Source organism: Desmodus rotundus, chromosome 9, assembly GCF_022682495.2.
Source record: "Desmodus rotundus isolate HL8 chromosome 9, HLdesRot8A.1, whole genome shotgun sequence".
In the NCBI taxonomy this organism is placed as follows: Eukaryota; Metazoa; Chordata; class Mammalia; order Chiroptera; family Phyllostomidae; genus Desmodus; species Desmodus rotundus.
Genome location: NC_071395.1, coordinates 558,655 through 574,212, shown reverse-complemented (window position 1 = coordinate 574,212; position 15,558 = coordinate 558,655). Strand labels below are relative to the sequence as shown.

Sequence of the window (15,558 nt, the reverse complement as noted above, 5' to 3'; positions counted from 1 at the left end):
AACCACAGATGAAAGGAGTGAGGGAGAAGGTGCTTGTCCCACTGCCACGTGCAAATCAACGGTGGGAACGCAACACGGGGCTGACCTCTGAGCGCCCTTTGCAGGTCGTCATCAATGTGCAGGATGTGTGTTGCTGTGGCGGACTTCGGAAATCTGCTTAGGTTACAATGCCCGCCCCCACGATAGCCATAATTTAAGAGTGATGACTTTGGAGCGGTGTATTTATCTGATGAAACTAGTATTTCGCTACCCCTGTTGTGTGCAAAATTCCCCACGCCAACCATGTGAAACCAAGGACACATTCTTCTGACTTTGGGAATCAATGACCTGTGGAAACAAAACCGGGCCTTCCGGGCAACATGCTCTTCCCTGTGTTTGGTATACTCACTGGAATTTTTTTGGCTGGGAGTTAAACAAGTATTGATTTTCGCCAGTTGGATCTGTTATATAATTAATCGATCAGAGAGCTGTTGCGTAATTTATAGATGGACACTAGATTCTGGGTGTTAATGTGCAGCATAACTTTTCTGATTGAGGTCAGCAGAGGTGAGCGTTACTGAGGACACTGTGCACAAATTAATCACAGTGCCCCGCCAGGCCCTCTGCGTGCTCACAAACATCAGTTAGCCCCTTCTAGCCGACATTCCTCCAGCTCTCCTTCGCAGCGGACGGCTGCCCACAACTTCACATCTAACGCAGGACGCCGTGTGACGACCGTGCTGACAACATGGGAAGCTCTCTGAAGGCCACCGCGCCCCACAAAGTGGGCCCTCGATGAGCAGATGAGGGACATCAAAGAGACTGAAGATGTGCAGAGCGGCCCGGGGGCCGGCGACACCAGGCTCTGTCACATTCACTGGACATGGAAACAGCATGAAGAAAACAACGAGCCGCTGTACGCTCCCAGGGCTTCTGAAGGGAGCCGTGTGTGCGCACAACACTCAGAAAGTGGGCAGGCACTGGAGCCGGGCTGCCCACCACTCCCTGTGCAGACAAGGCCATCGATGAAAATACAAAAGCAGAAAGGGGCCCCACAGCAACCTGGCCGTAGTGGGTCCTTCCTGAAACTGAGGTCAGTCTTCAGTTCACTAACGTTCTGATAAGTTGCTGCCAGAGGCCACCTGACAAGGACTCTGAACGAGCACACCTGTCGATCAGCTACAGGAAGGTCTCGGGCCTGAAGCAGCCACCTTCTCTGAGGAGCCTCCGGGAGGCTGGGCGGGCCCTGCTCTGCCCTGCGCGGTGCCTGCCACCATTCCTACGCCCGTCTGTCTGAGTCTCGCACACGCCATGGCAGTCAGACACAGTGCTCAGCGTTCGGAAAGACTGATGAGAATTTACAGTCCACCTCTCCAAAGAAGAGGTGGACTTACTGTTAAGCCACAGGAACCCCCCCCCCCCCACTAACCTTGAATGCACTACCTGCAACAGAGACGAGCGACTAGAAATGCACTGAGCCTGCCCACATTTCTCAATCCTCACTCCACAGACTCTTCAGAAAATGTTTTCCTCTCGTGGTCCACAGGCATCACATGCGTCTACAGTATCAGCTCGTCCACTCACCCCAGCGGTTCCAGAGAAATAGCAACTTTTCATCAACTTTTTGGGTCATGATATACAATATGAGGGTTGAATGGTTTTTTTTTTCCCCTCACCCAAGGACATGTTTATTGATTTCAGAGAGGGGAGCAGAGAGGGAGAAAGAGAAAAAGAGAAACATCAATGTGAGAGAGAAACATCAATCGGTTGCCTCCCAAACTCACCCCAATCAAGGACCAAACCCACAGCCTAGGCCTGTGCCCTGACTGATATCAAACCCATGACCCTTCGGCCTGCAGGACAGTGACCAACCCACTAAGCCACACCGGCCAGGGCCAGGGTTTAGTGTTTTAATACATTTATCATTACCAAAAGAATTTCTCCACTTGTAAAACAGAGCCCAGTTGAAGGTAATCATATATGAGCACAAATATTTTAATCTATTGGTCTCAAGTATCTTAAAACAATAATTTCCCAACAAAAATAAATGTATACACACACACATCTGAAATAAAGCAGGAGACAGACATTTAACATAAAAGCCAAGCTGTGGCCAGGCATTGATCAATCAAGAACGTATTCAAGTTCAGCCCCGGCTAACTTGTGTGTTCAGTGGACTGAGCACTGGCCTGCGAACCAAAGAATCGCTGGTTCTGTTCCCAGTTGGGGCACATCCTGGGTTGTGGGCCAGGTCCCCAGTAGGGGCGCCCGAGAGGCAACCACACATCGATGATTCTCTCCCTCTTTTTCTCCATCCCTTCCCCTCTCTCTAAAAATAAATAAATGAAAATCTTTAAAAAAAGAGAAGGTATTCACATTCAAACTAAAGAAGCAGACACAAACACTTATCGAAATTGCCATTAAACGTGATTCATTGTGAGGTCAGTAACTAACTTCCTGAGAGGCGTTAAGACACTGAGTCCAGTCCGTCCAGCTTTGTCGCACTTACATCTGTGATTAGAAAATATCATCATTCATTTGTTTAAAATCGCATGTTGAGTGTGCATTTGATCAAAAATTAACTACAATTATGAAACCATAAACTAAATTCAATCTTTCAAAAGCTGTGAAAACTTAGATTAGCAAAGTAATTCTGATTTTCATTGTCCAACTGATAATTGGGCTCCACTGGGCTGGCCAAAAGGTTCATTTGATTTTTAAATTAAAAAAAAAGACGCATTTTTCATTTTCACCAATAACTTTATTGAACAACAAACGTATTCACTGTTTTGTTCCACTACTTCCCGCTGTCTTTCAGGCAACTTCGGAATTCCATCTTCCCAAAACTTTTTACCTTTTTAAGAACTGTTCCGGGTGCATTTTGCACTTTTCCAGGGAATGAAATTTTTCTCCATTAAGAGAATTTTGTAAAGACTGAAATAAATGGAAATCAGAAGATGCAGTGTCTGGTGAACACAGTGGATGAATCGGAACCTCCCAGCCAGGCTGTGACAGTTTTTGCCTGGTCACCAAAGGAACATGTGGTCTTGTGTTATCCTGATGGAAGATTCTGCGTTTTCGGTTGACTAATTCTGGACACTTTTCGCTGAGCGCTGCTTTTAGTTGGTCTCATTAGGAGCAGTTGTTACTGGAATGAATTGTTTGGTTTTCTGGAAGGAGTTCCAGTACCACCACATACACAACATCACCTTCTCTGGATGAAGACCAGACTTTGTGTGGCTGGTGGTGGTTCATTTCACTTGTCCCACGATCTCTCCCACGCTATTGTAGACTTTTCACCTCCTGTCACAATTTTTTTTAAAACGGAACGTTAAAAAAATTTTCATTACATTTAAGTAGAGAATCACATGCAGAAATATGCTCAAGAAGGGTTGTTTTGCTTAAGTTATGTGGAGCCCAAACATCAAAACGATTAACCTAACCGAGCTGCTGCAAGTGATTTTCGATGCTTGATTTGGATATCTTGAGTATGTCGGCCATCTCCCACATGGCAGAACATTGATTGTTCTCAGTTAATGTCTTGATTTGATCACTATCAACTTCAACTGGTCTACCTGAGCATGCAGCATTTTCCAGCAAGAAATCTCCAGCATGAACCTTCGCAAACTGCTTCTGACACATTCGATCACTCACAGCATCTTCTCCACACGATGCACAAATCTTTTGCATTTCAGTTGTTTTTACCTTTCTTGAAAGAGCAAAGCATAATATGCCAAAAAATGTTGCTTATTTTCTCCCATCTTCAATATTAAAGTGTCTACACAAAAATTCACCAATTTTGATAATTTTTCAAAGGCAGGCTAATATGACAGCTGTCACAGTACAATATAACAAAAGTGTTTCAAATGAAGTTAAAGACAGCTAAGCACTAGTAGAGCCATCTTATGGAAAACCAAACTAACTTTTTGGCCAATGCAAAATTTCAAGATCTCTCTAGAGCAGATTTCTTCTTTGTACCTTAAAGTATACATAATTGTTTATAATCATTCACATTTTATTTATACTGGAATAAATATCCTGATTTTATATCATTTGTTCTCCCTAGAAAATGGGAGAATTTTTCAAGTTTTTAATTATGTCCTACTTCTTTTTTTGAAGACAGAATAATTTCACAGGCCATCAAAACTCCTGAGAATATGAAAATAAAAATATCATAAAATCAATAGCGCTAATTCCATCCTTCTAAAATTGCGTCAGTGTGGTCTTGTTCCAGAGCTACAATGTCACCGGCCTCATGCGGTTAAGGAAGAACCCACAGACTCCACCTTGACCTTCACCCATCTGTAATGAGCTCCAGTAAATAGATGCTCATGCTAATGTTTGTGTGTTGAATCTTTAGAGTCAGCATATGATTTATCACCTCTGCAGAAAGAGAAGAAGAAATGTAAATATGATCAGAAAATACAGATCTGTCTCTAAAACTTGAGATTTTTCTTTAATAGCAGTTATTAAAGGTTTGTTCAATGAAAACGTTGCCCCTTCCCACTAGTTCTGCAGAGTGAGTACTTAAATGCACTCAGGGCTTCTCCTCAGCACAGACTCTCTCCCCTGAGCCAGGTTCTCCCGGACCTACCTGCTCCGGAACCAGCTCCAGCCCAGCCCACTGGCCCCTGCCCAGAGGCTGGCAGCCAGGCGATGGGTTCCCAGCCCAGATCATCCAGTGTACTTGCCCAAGACCTTCTCAATAAAAGGCAGGATCTTTGCTGGGATGGAGTCCTGTGCACACCATCCTCCCCCCCTCCCTTTGCCTTACTCTCTGGTAGTTTCTTTTGGACTTCTGATAGTTCATAAGCAACTAACCCTCCCCTGGAGGACCAACTCCCTTTCTGTTTACAAGATGTCCTGGCCCACATGGCTGAGAGCTATCGTGGACAGTGATGTCACGGTGACCACCCTGCGTCGCACCCACCCTCCCCGGACCTGCCTTCCCTCTTTCCTCCCATAGCCCTCACCTCCACACAGCCAGCCCCCAGGGGCTGCTCTGGTCTCTCGTCAATGAACTCACTTCCTCCTCCTCCTCTCCAGCTTTTTTCTTTATTTCTCCATTAGTATCTTTACTTGGAACATGTCTTACCTTCAGGGCAAATGCCGACCTTTTGTCAACAACGCCACTAACCTAGCAAACTCGGTGGTACAAAGGCCCTCCACTTGTGACAGAATACCCTGCAGCCTTGCTCACAATCGGCCACCCGCTCAGCACTCAGGGGGACCACTGCCTCTGCCGCAGTGGGTCCCAGGTACATGGACATGTGGTGAGGAAGGCGCACCGTGACGTCCAAAGTCGGTGCTCCCTTTTAAATGATTTCTAATGTTTGAAGTTAGAAGGGCCAATCTCTGAATCCCTATGGCTGTAACTTCTGTTTCTGACTTCGCACTGTGACAGCTCATCAGACTAGAGGGTAATGTTCTCCTCAGACTGTGAAATTTTACCAGAAACACATGTCCTGTTTGGTTGACTAACAAGTACATCACGACAATTTAATTTTATCTGAAATTTTTCCTAAAAAAGAGTCATCAATGAGTGACTCCAGCTTCCACTAACCAATGACATTTTAAAATGTCAGTTTTACTGAACTACATTCTTTCTATTTTGCTAGCATTCGATTTTAGCCGCTTTGGGGCTCAAATGTTAAAACTGTCTCCAACATGGTGTCTCCTTCTCTTCGTTCTGGAAGCCGATGTAGCGCAGCTTACTTCCCCACATCAGGATGAGGAGGGAAAGGTTGACCTCTCCGTATATGAGCAGAATCACAGAGATCCTCAGCCCCCATCCCGGAGTGAAGAAATGGCCTTCAAACCCTTCGCATGCTGTCCACGTTTTGTGTTGGCAATCAACAACGTCTCGGTGACCTTCCGTTTTCAGGAAGAGACCAGGGGAAGTTCCTGAGGGGCCAGGCTTCTGGGCAGCTGACCATGCGGCTAATCAGCCCCGAGTGTCAGAGGTCAAGGTCAAGGGGAGAGACAGCAGCCTTTACTTGCCCAGAGGGAAGTTCCAAGTCCCGCAGAGGTAAAGGTTCCAGGTACCTTTTGCAGGCTTCCAGGGAAGTGAAAATTTTTCCATTAAGAGAATTTTGTAACGACCAAAATAAATGGAAATCGGAAGGTGCAGTATATGGTGAGTATGGTGGATGAATCGGAACTTCCCAGCCAGGCTGTGACAGTTTTTGCCTGGTCACCAAAGGAACATGTGGTCTTGTGTTATCCTGATGGAAGATTCTGCGTTTTCTGTTGACAAATTCCAGACACTTTTCATCGAGCGCTGCTTTCAGTCGGTCTAACTGGGAGCAGTGCTTGTTGGAATCGAGCGTTTGGTTTTCTGGAAGGAGCTCCATACAGAGGACTCCCTCCCAGTCCCTCCAGGTACACGACATCCCTTCTCTGGATGAACACTGGCCTTTGGTGCCATTGACGGTAGTTCGTTCGCTTGCCCCACGATCTCTTGTGTTCCACACTGTCGTAAAAAGTATTCACTCTCTATCTTCTGCCCCAATTTGTTTTAAAAAACAGAACACTTTCATTACGTTTAAGTAAAGAACCGCATGTGCTCAAGAAAGTTCTTTTTGCTTAACTTCTGTGGAACCTGATCATCAAAGCGATTAACATAACCAACCTGGCGCAAGTGACTTGCGAAGCTTGGCTTGGGTATTTTGAGTGTGTCAGCCAGCTCCCGTGTGGTAGAACGTTGATTGTTCTCAGTTAATGTCCCAATTTGATCACTACCAACTTCAACTGGTCTGCCTGACCATGGAGTATCGTCCGGTGAGAAGCTGGCAGCACAAAACTTCACAACCCATTTTGACACGTTCAATCAGTCACAGCACCTTCTCCACCCGCTGCACAAATCTGTTTTTGCATTTCAGTTGTGTTTTTACCTTTCTTGAAATAATAAAGCATAATATGCCAAAAATCGGCCTCATTTTCCCCGATCTTCAATATTAAAATGGCTACACAAAAATTCACCAATTTGGGTAAGTTTGTTTTTAAGTGCACGCCGATACGACAGCTGTCACCATACACGCCAACCAAAGTTCCGAATGACGTTAAGGAACACTAAGGGTCGCGCGCGGGGAAAGCCAAGGAGCTCTCCGGCCGGCCCCACAGCTCCCGGCGTCTGGCGTGAGGGCTGCGCCCCCAGCACCCCTCTCCGCCGACACCGCACACGCCGCTCCGTCCCGGGGCCCCATGACACAAGCTGCGCAGCAACGATGTCCAGTGACAGGGCGTCTCTGGAAAGGGCTCCGTGCACGACCGTGACGCTCCGAAAGGGAAAAGGTGACTCAGAAAGTGAGGGGACAAGGGGACAGGCGGGCCTCCCTGCGCGCGCTGCGAGGACATCCCAGAATTCCGTGCGACCCGGCGGGGCGGCGGGCGCGGGGCAGGGAGGGCACGTCCGCGCGGTCGGTCGGTCGGCACGGTACTCACGCAGCAGGCAAAGCCAACTGACGACCCAGACCCCTGGCTCGGGCGGAAGCGAGGAGTCAGACACAGGGGACGGGAATGTCCGAAGAACTGTGGGGACCCTTCAGATATGAGCTGCTCTTCCCTTCCTCCTCACCTGCGGGCACGCCGTGCTGCCTGACTTTGAAAAGATACGGGAAGTCCACCCAAGTCGGGGGCAGGAAACGAAAAGCGGTTGTCGGCGCGTGCCAGGAGTTCCAGAAGTGCCAACATCCCTAAAGGTTTCAAGTCTCCAACGGTGACCAAGTAAGTCCCTAGGACATTTACTTGAGTTTACTCAAAAACAGCACCATCTGTTAAAAGACAGAACGGATTCTGAGTCACGATCTAGCGACTTTCCTTCAGAAACGTCGCTCAGGCGACGCGCCAGGACTCGTGAGCGCCGTGCTGTGCGGTGCGCACGCGCACAGGCCCCCTCCCCGCTGACCCCGCTGACCCCGCTGACCCCGCTGACCCCGCTGACCCCGCTGACCCCGCTGACCCCGCGGAGAGGGCCGCACACAGGCCGCATGGCCTGGCAGCTCCTCTCTTTACCTCTCGTTTCCTCCTCTCCGTGCTCAGAACTAATTGCCATTATACAGACCAGTTAGTCTCATTCACTTTCAAAAAGTTGCCGAGTGTCTGGGATCCACACACGGAAAATGCTTCTCAGTGGCTATTTAGAGCAGATCTGTTCCCGCTCCCGCTGCAAAGGGGGCGGGGCGGTGGGTGGGAGCGAAAGTATTCACTGCAGCGCTGGGTGGAATCACCAGGGAGCTTTAGAAACCTATCATTACGAAGCCGTAAACCGCTGGAACAGAACAGAGAGCCCAGTAAACCCGCGCTTACGTGGTCGATTAATCTATGACAAAGGAGGCAAGAACATGCAATGGCGGAAAGACAGTCTCTTTAATAAACGGCGCGGGGACAGCTGGACAGGTCCACGAAAAGATGGAACTAGACTCTGCTTACACCAAATGCAAAAATAAACTCAAATGGATTGAAGACTTACAAGTAAGACCTGGGACCATAAAACTCCTACAGGAAAACTTAGGCAGCGAACCCTTCGACATGGGTCTTAGCAGTATTTTTGGGGATATGTCTCCTCAGGCAAAGGAAACAAAAGCAAAAGTAAACAAATGGGACCACAGCAAACAAAAACCCTTCTGCACACCGAGGGAAACCATCAACAAAACAAAAAGACAACCTACGGAATAGAAGAAGATATTAGCCAACAGTACAAACAAGAAGGAGTTACATCCAAAATACATAAAGAATTCATACAACTCAGTATCAAAAGGTAAACAATTAAAACAATCCAATTAAAAAATGGGCAAAGGGCCTGAACAGACACTTCTCCAAAGAGGACATACAGAGGACACACAGACGTATGAGAAAAGATGCTCAAGGTCACTAGCCATCAGAGAGATGCACGTTGAAACCACGATGAGACACCACCTCATTCCTGTCAGAGTGGCCACCATCAGCAAACCCACCAACGAGTGTTGGGGAGGATGTGGAGAAAGGGGGACCCTCGTGCACTGTGGGTGGGAATGCAGACTGGGGCAGCCACCGTGGGAAACAGTGTGGCGCTTTCTCAAAATATTAAAAATAGAACTATCTTGTGATCCAGCAAGTTCACCTCTGGTAATTATCCAAAGACAGCAAAAACACTAACTCAAAAAGATATGTGCATCCTAGGTGGAGCGGAATTGAGTGGCCGGTGGCCTGCAGACCAACGTGCCCGAGTTTTATTGTGGCCACTGTGCTACACGCCTCGCCCACGACTCCCCACCCGTGAGACAGACACGCTGCAGTGGTAGGACACACAGAGAGCCTGGGAGACCACTGTCAGAAGTGGGCGGGAGAGCAGGCTCGGAGCCTGACTGACAAACCACCGCAGCATTTCAGGGAGGAGCGGTCGCCTCCGCTCTCGGCTCCTCCTCCTGCGGGGCAATGACCCCACCCCCCAGTCTCCTGGGTCCTCCTCGCCCTGGGATGATGCCAGGGGGACCTGCTCCTGGCATGAGGCCACCTATGGGAGGGCACATGCCAGTGATGCCTGGGCCCCCAAAGCTGAGACCTCCGGCCCGTCCCACAGCGGTGCCCCTTGCCCAGGGATGACTCAACCAGACAGACAAGGTGAGAGGGGAGTCTCTTCCTATCGGTTTTCTGTTACTTGTTCTCCTTCCCCAGGAGATCATGGTGCTGTGACTCTGGGAGTAGTGGGACCAAAAACTAATTTTCATTTGTATTGTAAAACGTGAAAATAAAATTGTAAACTCTGTTAGCTAAAAAAAAAAAAAAGATATATGCACCCCTATGTTCACTGCAGCATTGGTTACAACAGCCAAGGTCTGGAAACAACCCATTGTCCATTGGTAGACAAATGGTTAAAAAGACACAGAGCATTCATACAGTGGAATATCCCTCAGCCACAAAAAAAAAAAAAAAAAAGAATGAAATCTTACCACTTGTGACAATATGGATGGACCTACAGGGTATTATGCTCAGGGAAATAAGTCACACAGACAGAGACAAATACTGTATAATCTCACTTAAATGTGAAATCTAAGAAACAAACTCAAAGACACAGAGAACAAACTGATGGGAGGGGCGGGGGATGGGCCGAAAAGGCAAAGGGTTAAAAAGTGCAAACTTCAGTTATAAAATAAGTCACGGAATGAAAGGTTCAGCAGAGAAAACACAGTCAGTAGTAACATAACGGCCATGCACGGTGACAGGTGGGTACTAGACGTGTGTGGTCATCACACCGTAAGGCGTATAAATGTGGGATCACTATGTTGCACACCTGAAACCAATATAAGGCTGTACGTCAGTTATAACTGAAAATTTTTCAAATAAGATAAAACAAAGATAGATAACAGTCTCCCTTTCTGCTGTGCACCCCAGGATTCTGATGCTGTGAACAGGTTGGGCCCAGATGAGACTCCACAGTATACACTTAAAACCACAAGTCAAAGTTGGAGCAGAGGTTCGCACTCAAAGAGCTGACGATTCCGCCAGCGATTTAGGTGCGACTGTGAAATTTAGGGCATGCCTTCACTGTGCGATTCTTTGTTTTAATCTGTAGTCCATCACTGAATACAAGTAAGTATTCTTTGTCAGGAAGAAATTATTCTGAGAAATACAAATGAAAAAGGGTGACGTAATGGAAAAATATTAACACTAAACGATCATTAAATGTGGTGTGAGCAGAATTCTTAACTTCCTTGTGTTTTCACTGATTCCTACAATACTTCTAACACAGTAGTTTCGGTTTTCTTTATGATGTCAAAATGTGCTGTAAATATCATTATTTTACCCAAGTGATGACTAATAAGATGACTAATAAAATTAAAACTTGATAATGGCCACTAATGAATTAATTTTGATTTTTTAAACATTAAAATATGTATAGGGGACTCAGATTATATAACAAAAAAGGGGAAAAGTTACATTGGGATGTCTTTAAAGAGTTTAGATTCAAAAACAAATAACTCACTCACAGTAGCTTTTTGAAATTCAGACTGCACTCTTTTAACTGTCTTCTTACAAACACCTCAGGCCGTACACCTGGACCTGTTTTTGCCACAATCTCATCAGCGTGACGGCTGTGACCCTAGGCTAGTACTAGCCAGCCACCCACTTGGTGGCTGAAAGAGGTTCTTTCTCATCCAATCCTGATGCAAACTCAGACTTACCGCGCTGGCGACGCATGTCATTCAGTGAGACACACTGAGCGAAGCAAAGGAGCTACAAGGAGTGTGGAAGATGAAGAACACGGGTTTTAAAAAAATCACGATCCTACGGCAGCCTCCACATGTAAACAGAAATGCCTGAACCATTCATTTAGACTCAAATGGGAAGCGAATCAACAAAACTTAGACTTCTCCACTAACCAGCAGCCACCGGTTTGCAAGAGCGGGCGTGGGACAAAGTTCTAGACTCTTCCACTCTGCTCCACGTTCGTGCGGTTGCCAGAAGTCCTCACCTGTGGACGAGGGGTTATCAGAGTTTCATAAAGATGAATTGATGCCCTAAAATGTTGCTGGAATTTTCCATGTTTGACCAGTTCTAGAACATAATGCGTCACCCAGGACCACATTATTCTGCTGTGATTGGCATTTTTAATCACACTGTATTTGGTTTGATGCCCAGAAATCTGGGTGTGCATGTCCTTGGCTGAGTGCGGCTGCCCTCAGAGGTGAGGAATCAGGCCACCAAGCCACCCAGCAAACACTCCAGGGCCGGAGGGACAACGGGCCTGCCCACCCTCCTCCCACCGAGCCGGACACCAACGCACCGGCAGGCAGTGTGGGTACAGCCGCCACTGCATTTTCTGTCTAGTTCCCACTCATTCTTGTAACACGATTTAGACCTTACACAGCACCTTCCTCTCCAGACTCGCAAACAAAACATCCTTCCATTTCCAAAGCTTGCTCCTGTAATAACGTCTAAAAGTCTCCTTTATCTCTCCACGGCCCCTTGCAACTTGGTGATAAGTCCACTACATAGACATAGTAAGTATTCCCAATGTCATCAATTTAGTAAGTTGTGAGGGAGGAAAATACAGCAGGGGCAGTCCCCCAAAGTTGTCCTAGAAATAATAAGCCCTGATTTCTCCAAGATAATAATAATAATAAAATGATAAAGTCATAGTTGATCATTGATGGCAACTGCTGTATTTAACAAGCAAATGTTGACTTCTAAGAAATTTCATGAAATATTCTGGTGCAGTTACAAGAGAATCACAACCTCAAATGTACCTAGTTTCCTCTCACCTAGGTTATTCTCACGGTAATTAGGCTCTTCCAGTTGTAGGAAGGCCTCTGGGAGGTGGAGCAACGGAGGCACTGGCAGACTGAATGTTTGGTCATGACGCTCCGCATTCCGTGGAGGAACAAGCCAGGAAGTTCTAGCACCCATCTCCCCCAGTGGACTTGGGAGCCTGGGCTGCAGTCCCGACTCTGCCACGTGCCGGCTGCGTGTGGTTAAGCAAGTCCCATTCGCTGCTCTCTGCCTCCTCGTGTGCGAAATGCGGAGCCTGAGACCTGCTGGGTGGGACCATCACAGGAGGGACCAAGCGCCAGCCATGGGCCACGCTCAGTAAACATGTCACCACCTCTGACAGGGGACATGATCACTGGCGTGTTCATGGCACCAATTAAAGGAATAGGAAGAGTGTCTTAAGCATTAGGTCCCTAAGGACATGTCCTGCCGATGGCCTTTCAGGTGGGATAACTCCACTCAGTACCGTAGCCGTCGCGATGGACTGGAAAGCGTCCATCTGTGCCAAAAAGTGGAGAGCGTAGCTGTTCATTTGACAGTAACTGATAATTTTGTTTAAATGAGGAAGACCATTTAAATATGTGCTTTGCTTTCAAGGGTGGAATTGGTTGTTGTTTTTTTTAACCAATCCGCTGAAAATTATTTATTTTCCAATTTTTTAAAGTATAATTAGGAAGTAGTGTGTGGTTGTGGAAAGAACATTTTACTCAAAATCACTTTTTAGAACTGAGTCTTACAAGTTTGTGAGAAATTAGATTGTCACTTAATTATTCCTTTTAGCATCCTTCTCAAGTCTGACCCTCTCAGATCCTACTGTAGAAACTAAACATCTGGACATGAAAAGAAATGACTTAAATTGATATAAGGTAATCAATTTATCCCTATAAAAAGCTATGTCTTCTTTTTAGTAAATAAATGCTTAGTTTGTTTCAACTGTCTTAACCGTGGTCCATTCGCTTAACACTTAGTTTTACTCTAGCTCTGACACGGTAGGTCACAGATACAATATATGCTTGGTTCTTACTACAGTTAAACAGTAGCTATCCCAAGTCTAGCCCAAAGAAGTCTGCACGTGTTACTCTAAGACCAATTCTACTTCTAATGAGATTGACACCAGGCCCCTCGTCCACCAATATGGCCACTGAAGGCCTGCTGGTACCACTGGTCACTTGGCAGAGGGGTTACAGCCAAGCATGCAACGTGTTTCAAGTTCACAAATAAAAGTAAAATTGACTTAAGATATGCCATAGGGTACAAAATAATAATGCAAAGATATTTTAATTAATAGGAAGTTTACAAAAGAATATTAAAAATAACTCCAAATACAAGGCTACTTAATTGAATTGTTTTTTAATACTCAATAATTTTTGCTTTGGTAAAACAATCTTTCCAAAATCAACTTATTTATTCTCAATATTAAGCTTTATGTTTGGCTTTTATCTATATTGGCGCAGGTCTTACGTGAATTTGGGGGATAAACAGTTTCATTTGAAAGACGCGGTACAAGTGAATATGTGAGTGATGCACAGTCATCCCCCAACCGCGGCGTCCCCGGGGCAATCGAACCGCATCAGAAAATACAGCGTAACAGTTCTCAGTTAAGTCCCGGAGGGGGCGTTCCCGGGCGCCACTCACCACGGGCGCCACTCACGGCCACCAGGGCTCTCCAACGGCTTCGCGAACGTCCTTAAGGAATGATGGGGAGGCAGGTTCATCTTCTCTCACACCCCGTTCTAGGACTGCCTCCTGGCCATGTGGCAGGTGGGGTGTCTCTAGAAAATAAACCTGGTCCGGCTGAAAGCCGTCCCCCTCACCACCTGCCGCCCCGTGCACACCACGCAGTGCGCCGGCGGCTGCGGTGGGGCAGGGAGGACCACCCGCAGGTGCGCGCACCGAAGAGCCAGAACCGCGGGAGCTGTGCCGTGCCCCCCCCCGCCCCGTGTCCTGTGGTTCTGCCCCATGGCCCCTTCTGAACGTGAAGCTGAGAGGACCCTGCCGCAGGACCACAGCGTGCGCCGGTGACCTCGCCCGCCCTGCTGGACCGCGTTCAGACCAATGCAGCATCCACGCAACTGGCACTTCTCCATTCAACAGTGGAGGGGTTCAGTGTGCCCCGAGTGTAGAAAAAGGCAAAAATCTGGGGAAGCGAGCCAGGGGCGAGCCAGAGATCTTCCGGAGTGTGCCTGGGCCTAGTCTGGCGCAGCAGGTCACAGGCCACGACTGGACGTGCGCACGTGTCCTGTGATTTCTGAATCGCAGACTTGTCTGGAGAACAACAGATACGGAGGATGTGAGCACCGGAGACGGCTGGATGCAGCGCGGGGCATTTAGGGAATTAGAGGAACTGCGGCACCTGCCAGTCAGGAAGCGGCTGAACGAAATGGGCCCCGACAGGCCTGAGACCCCAGGGAAGAGCGAGTGCAGGCTGGAAACGAGGGCTTTCAAAGGCAGGCAGGCAGCGCGGGGTTCCCCCAGGAGGGAGATTATGCTTCGCTGCTCGTCTTAGTTACGCGTGTTGCCTAATGACGGTGTTTGATCCGCGTGGCGGCCAGTGAGTCCCTGTGCAGGGAGACCTCTGCTCCCTGTGGGTCCTCGGGTGTCTTTCCACACACAGGCCAAGATAACCCTCCCGAAATAGAAAGGCCAGCACATCTACCACTGAAGGAGAAAAGGCACTGAGGGTAGGAATCACTCAGCACAGGGACCCGGGGGCCCCACCCCAGAGCTCCGTTTGCCCACCGCTGAGGACGAACGCTGCTTCCATTTCCACTGCCGGGGAAATACGCCGTTTATCATCCTCCGAAATTATCCCCTGACCTACTTTGTTAATTAAAGCGTTTACGGAGACCGGCCCCGATGGAGCCAGGCCCCCGGCTCAGTGCAGATGTCGGCTCCACCGAATTGTAAGATTACCTCTATTTTACAGGAAAAAATATTGCAAAGGACAGGGGCGATTCTACAGTTTATGGTAAAGAGAACCAACATTTCACCGCATCACCTAACCCTGGTCTCTCCACGTCATGCTATCGTTAGCACAGAAAAATCATGAGGTTAATGATGGAAACCGAACAAACGACTAAAATCGGAATTTTAAACATTCGGAGGCAGCTCTCTGCATCAGCGTCCTCCTTCCAGCTTCACGCAGAGCCGCGTCAGCGTAAATAAAACGTGCGCTCCTTGCCAAGCAGAGACCTACCGGACCGCGGGGCGAGGGCAGGCGCAGGGCTAGGACCGGCGCAAAAGGACAGACGGACAGACAGACGAGGAAAACAGCGTCCCCTCCGCCCCCCATCCATCTGGCTCCTTCCCCGACTGGGGTTCAGACTCCCT

The 15,558-nt window shown here is 47.8% G+C and overlaps 1 protein-coding gene and 1 pseudogene across 12 annotated transcripts in view; one reads left to right on the top strand and one right to left on the bottom strand.

Moving 5' to 3' along the window:
• The window catches only part of ANK2 (ankyrin 2), a 248,677-nt gene that overhangs the window by 119,144 nt on the left and 113,975 nt on the right, over positions 1-15,558 (bottom strand). The gene's annotated exons all lie outside the window — the stretch shown is intronic.
• LOC112312239 (U1 small nuclear ribonucleoprotein C-like) lies at positions 6,745-14,201 on the top strand (annotated as a pseudogene).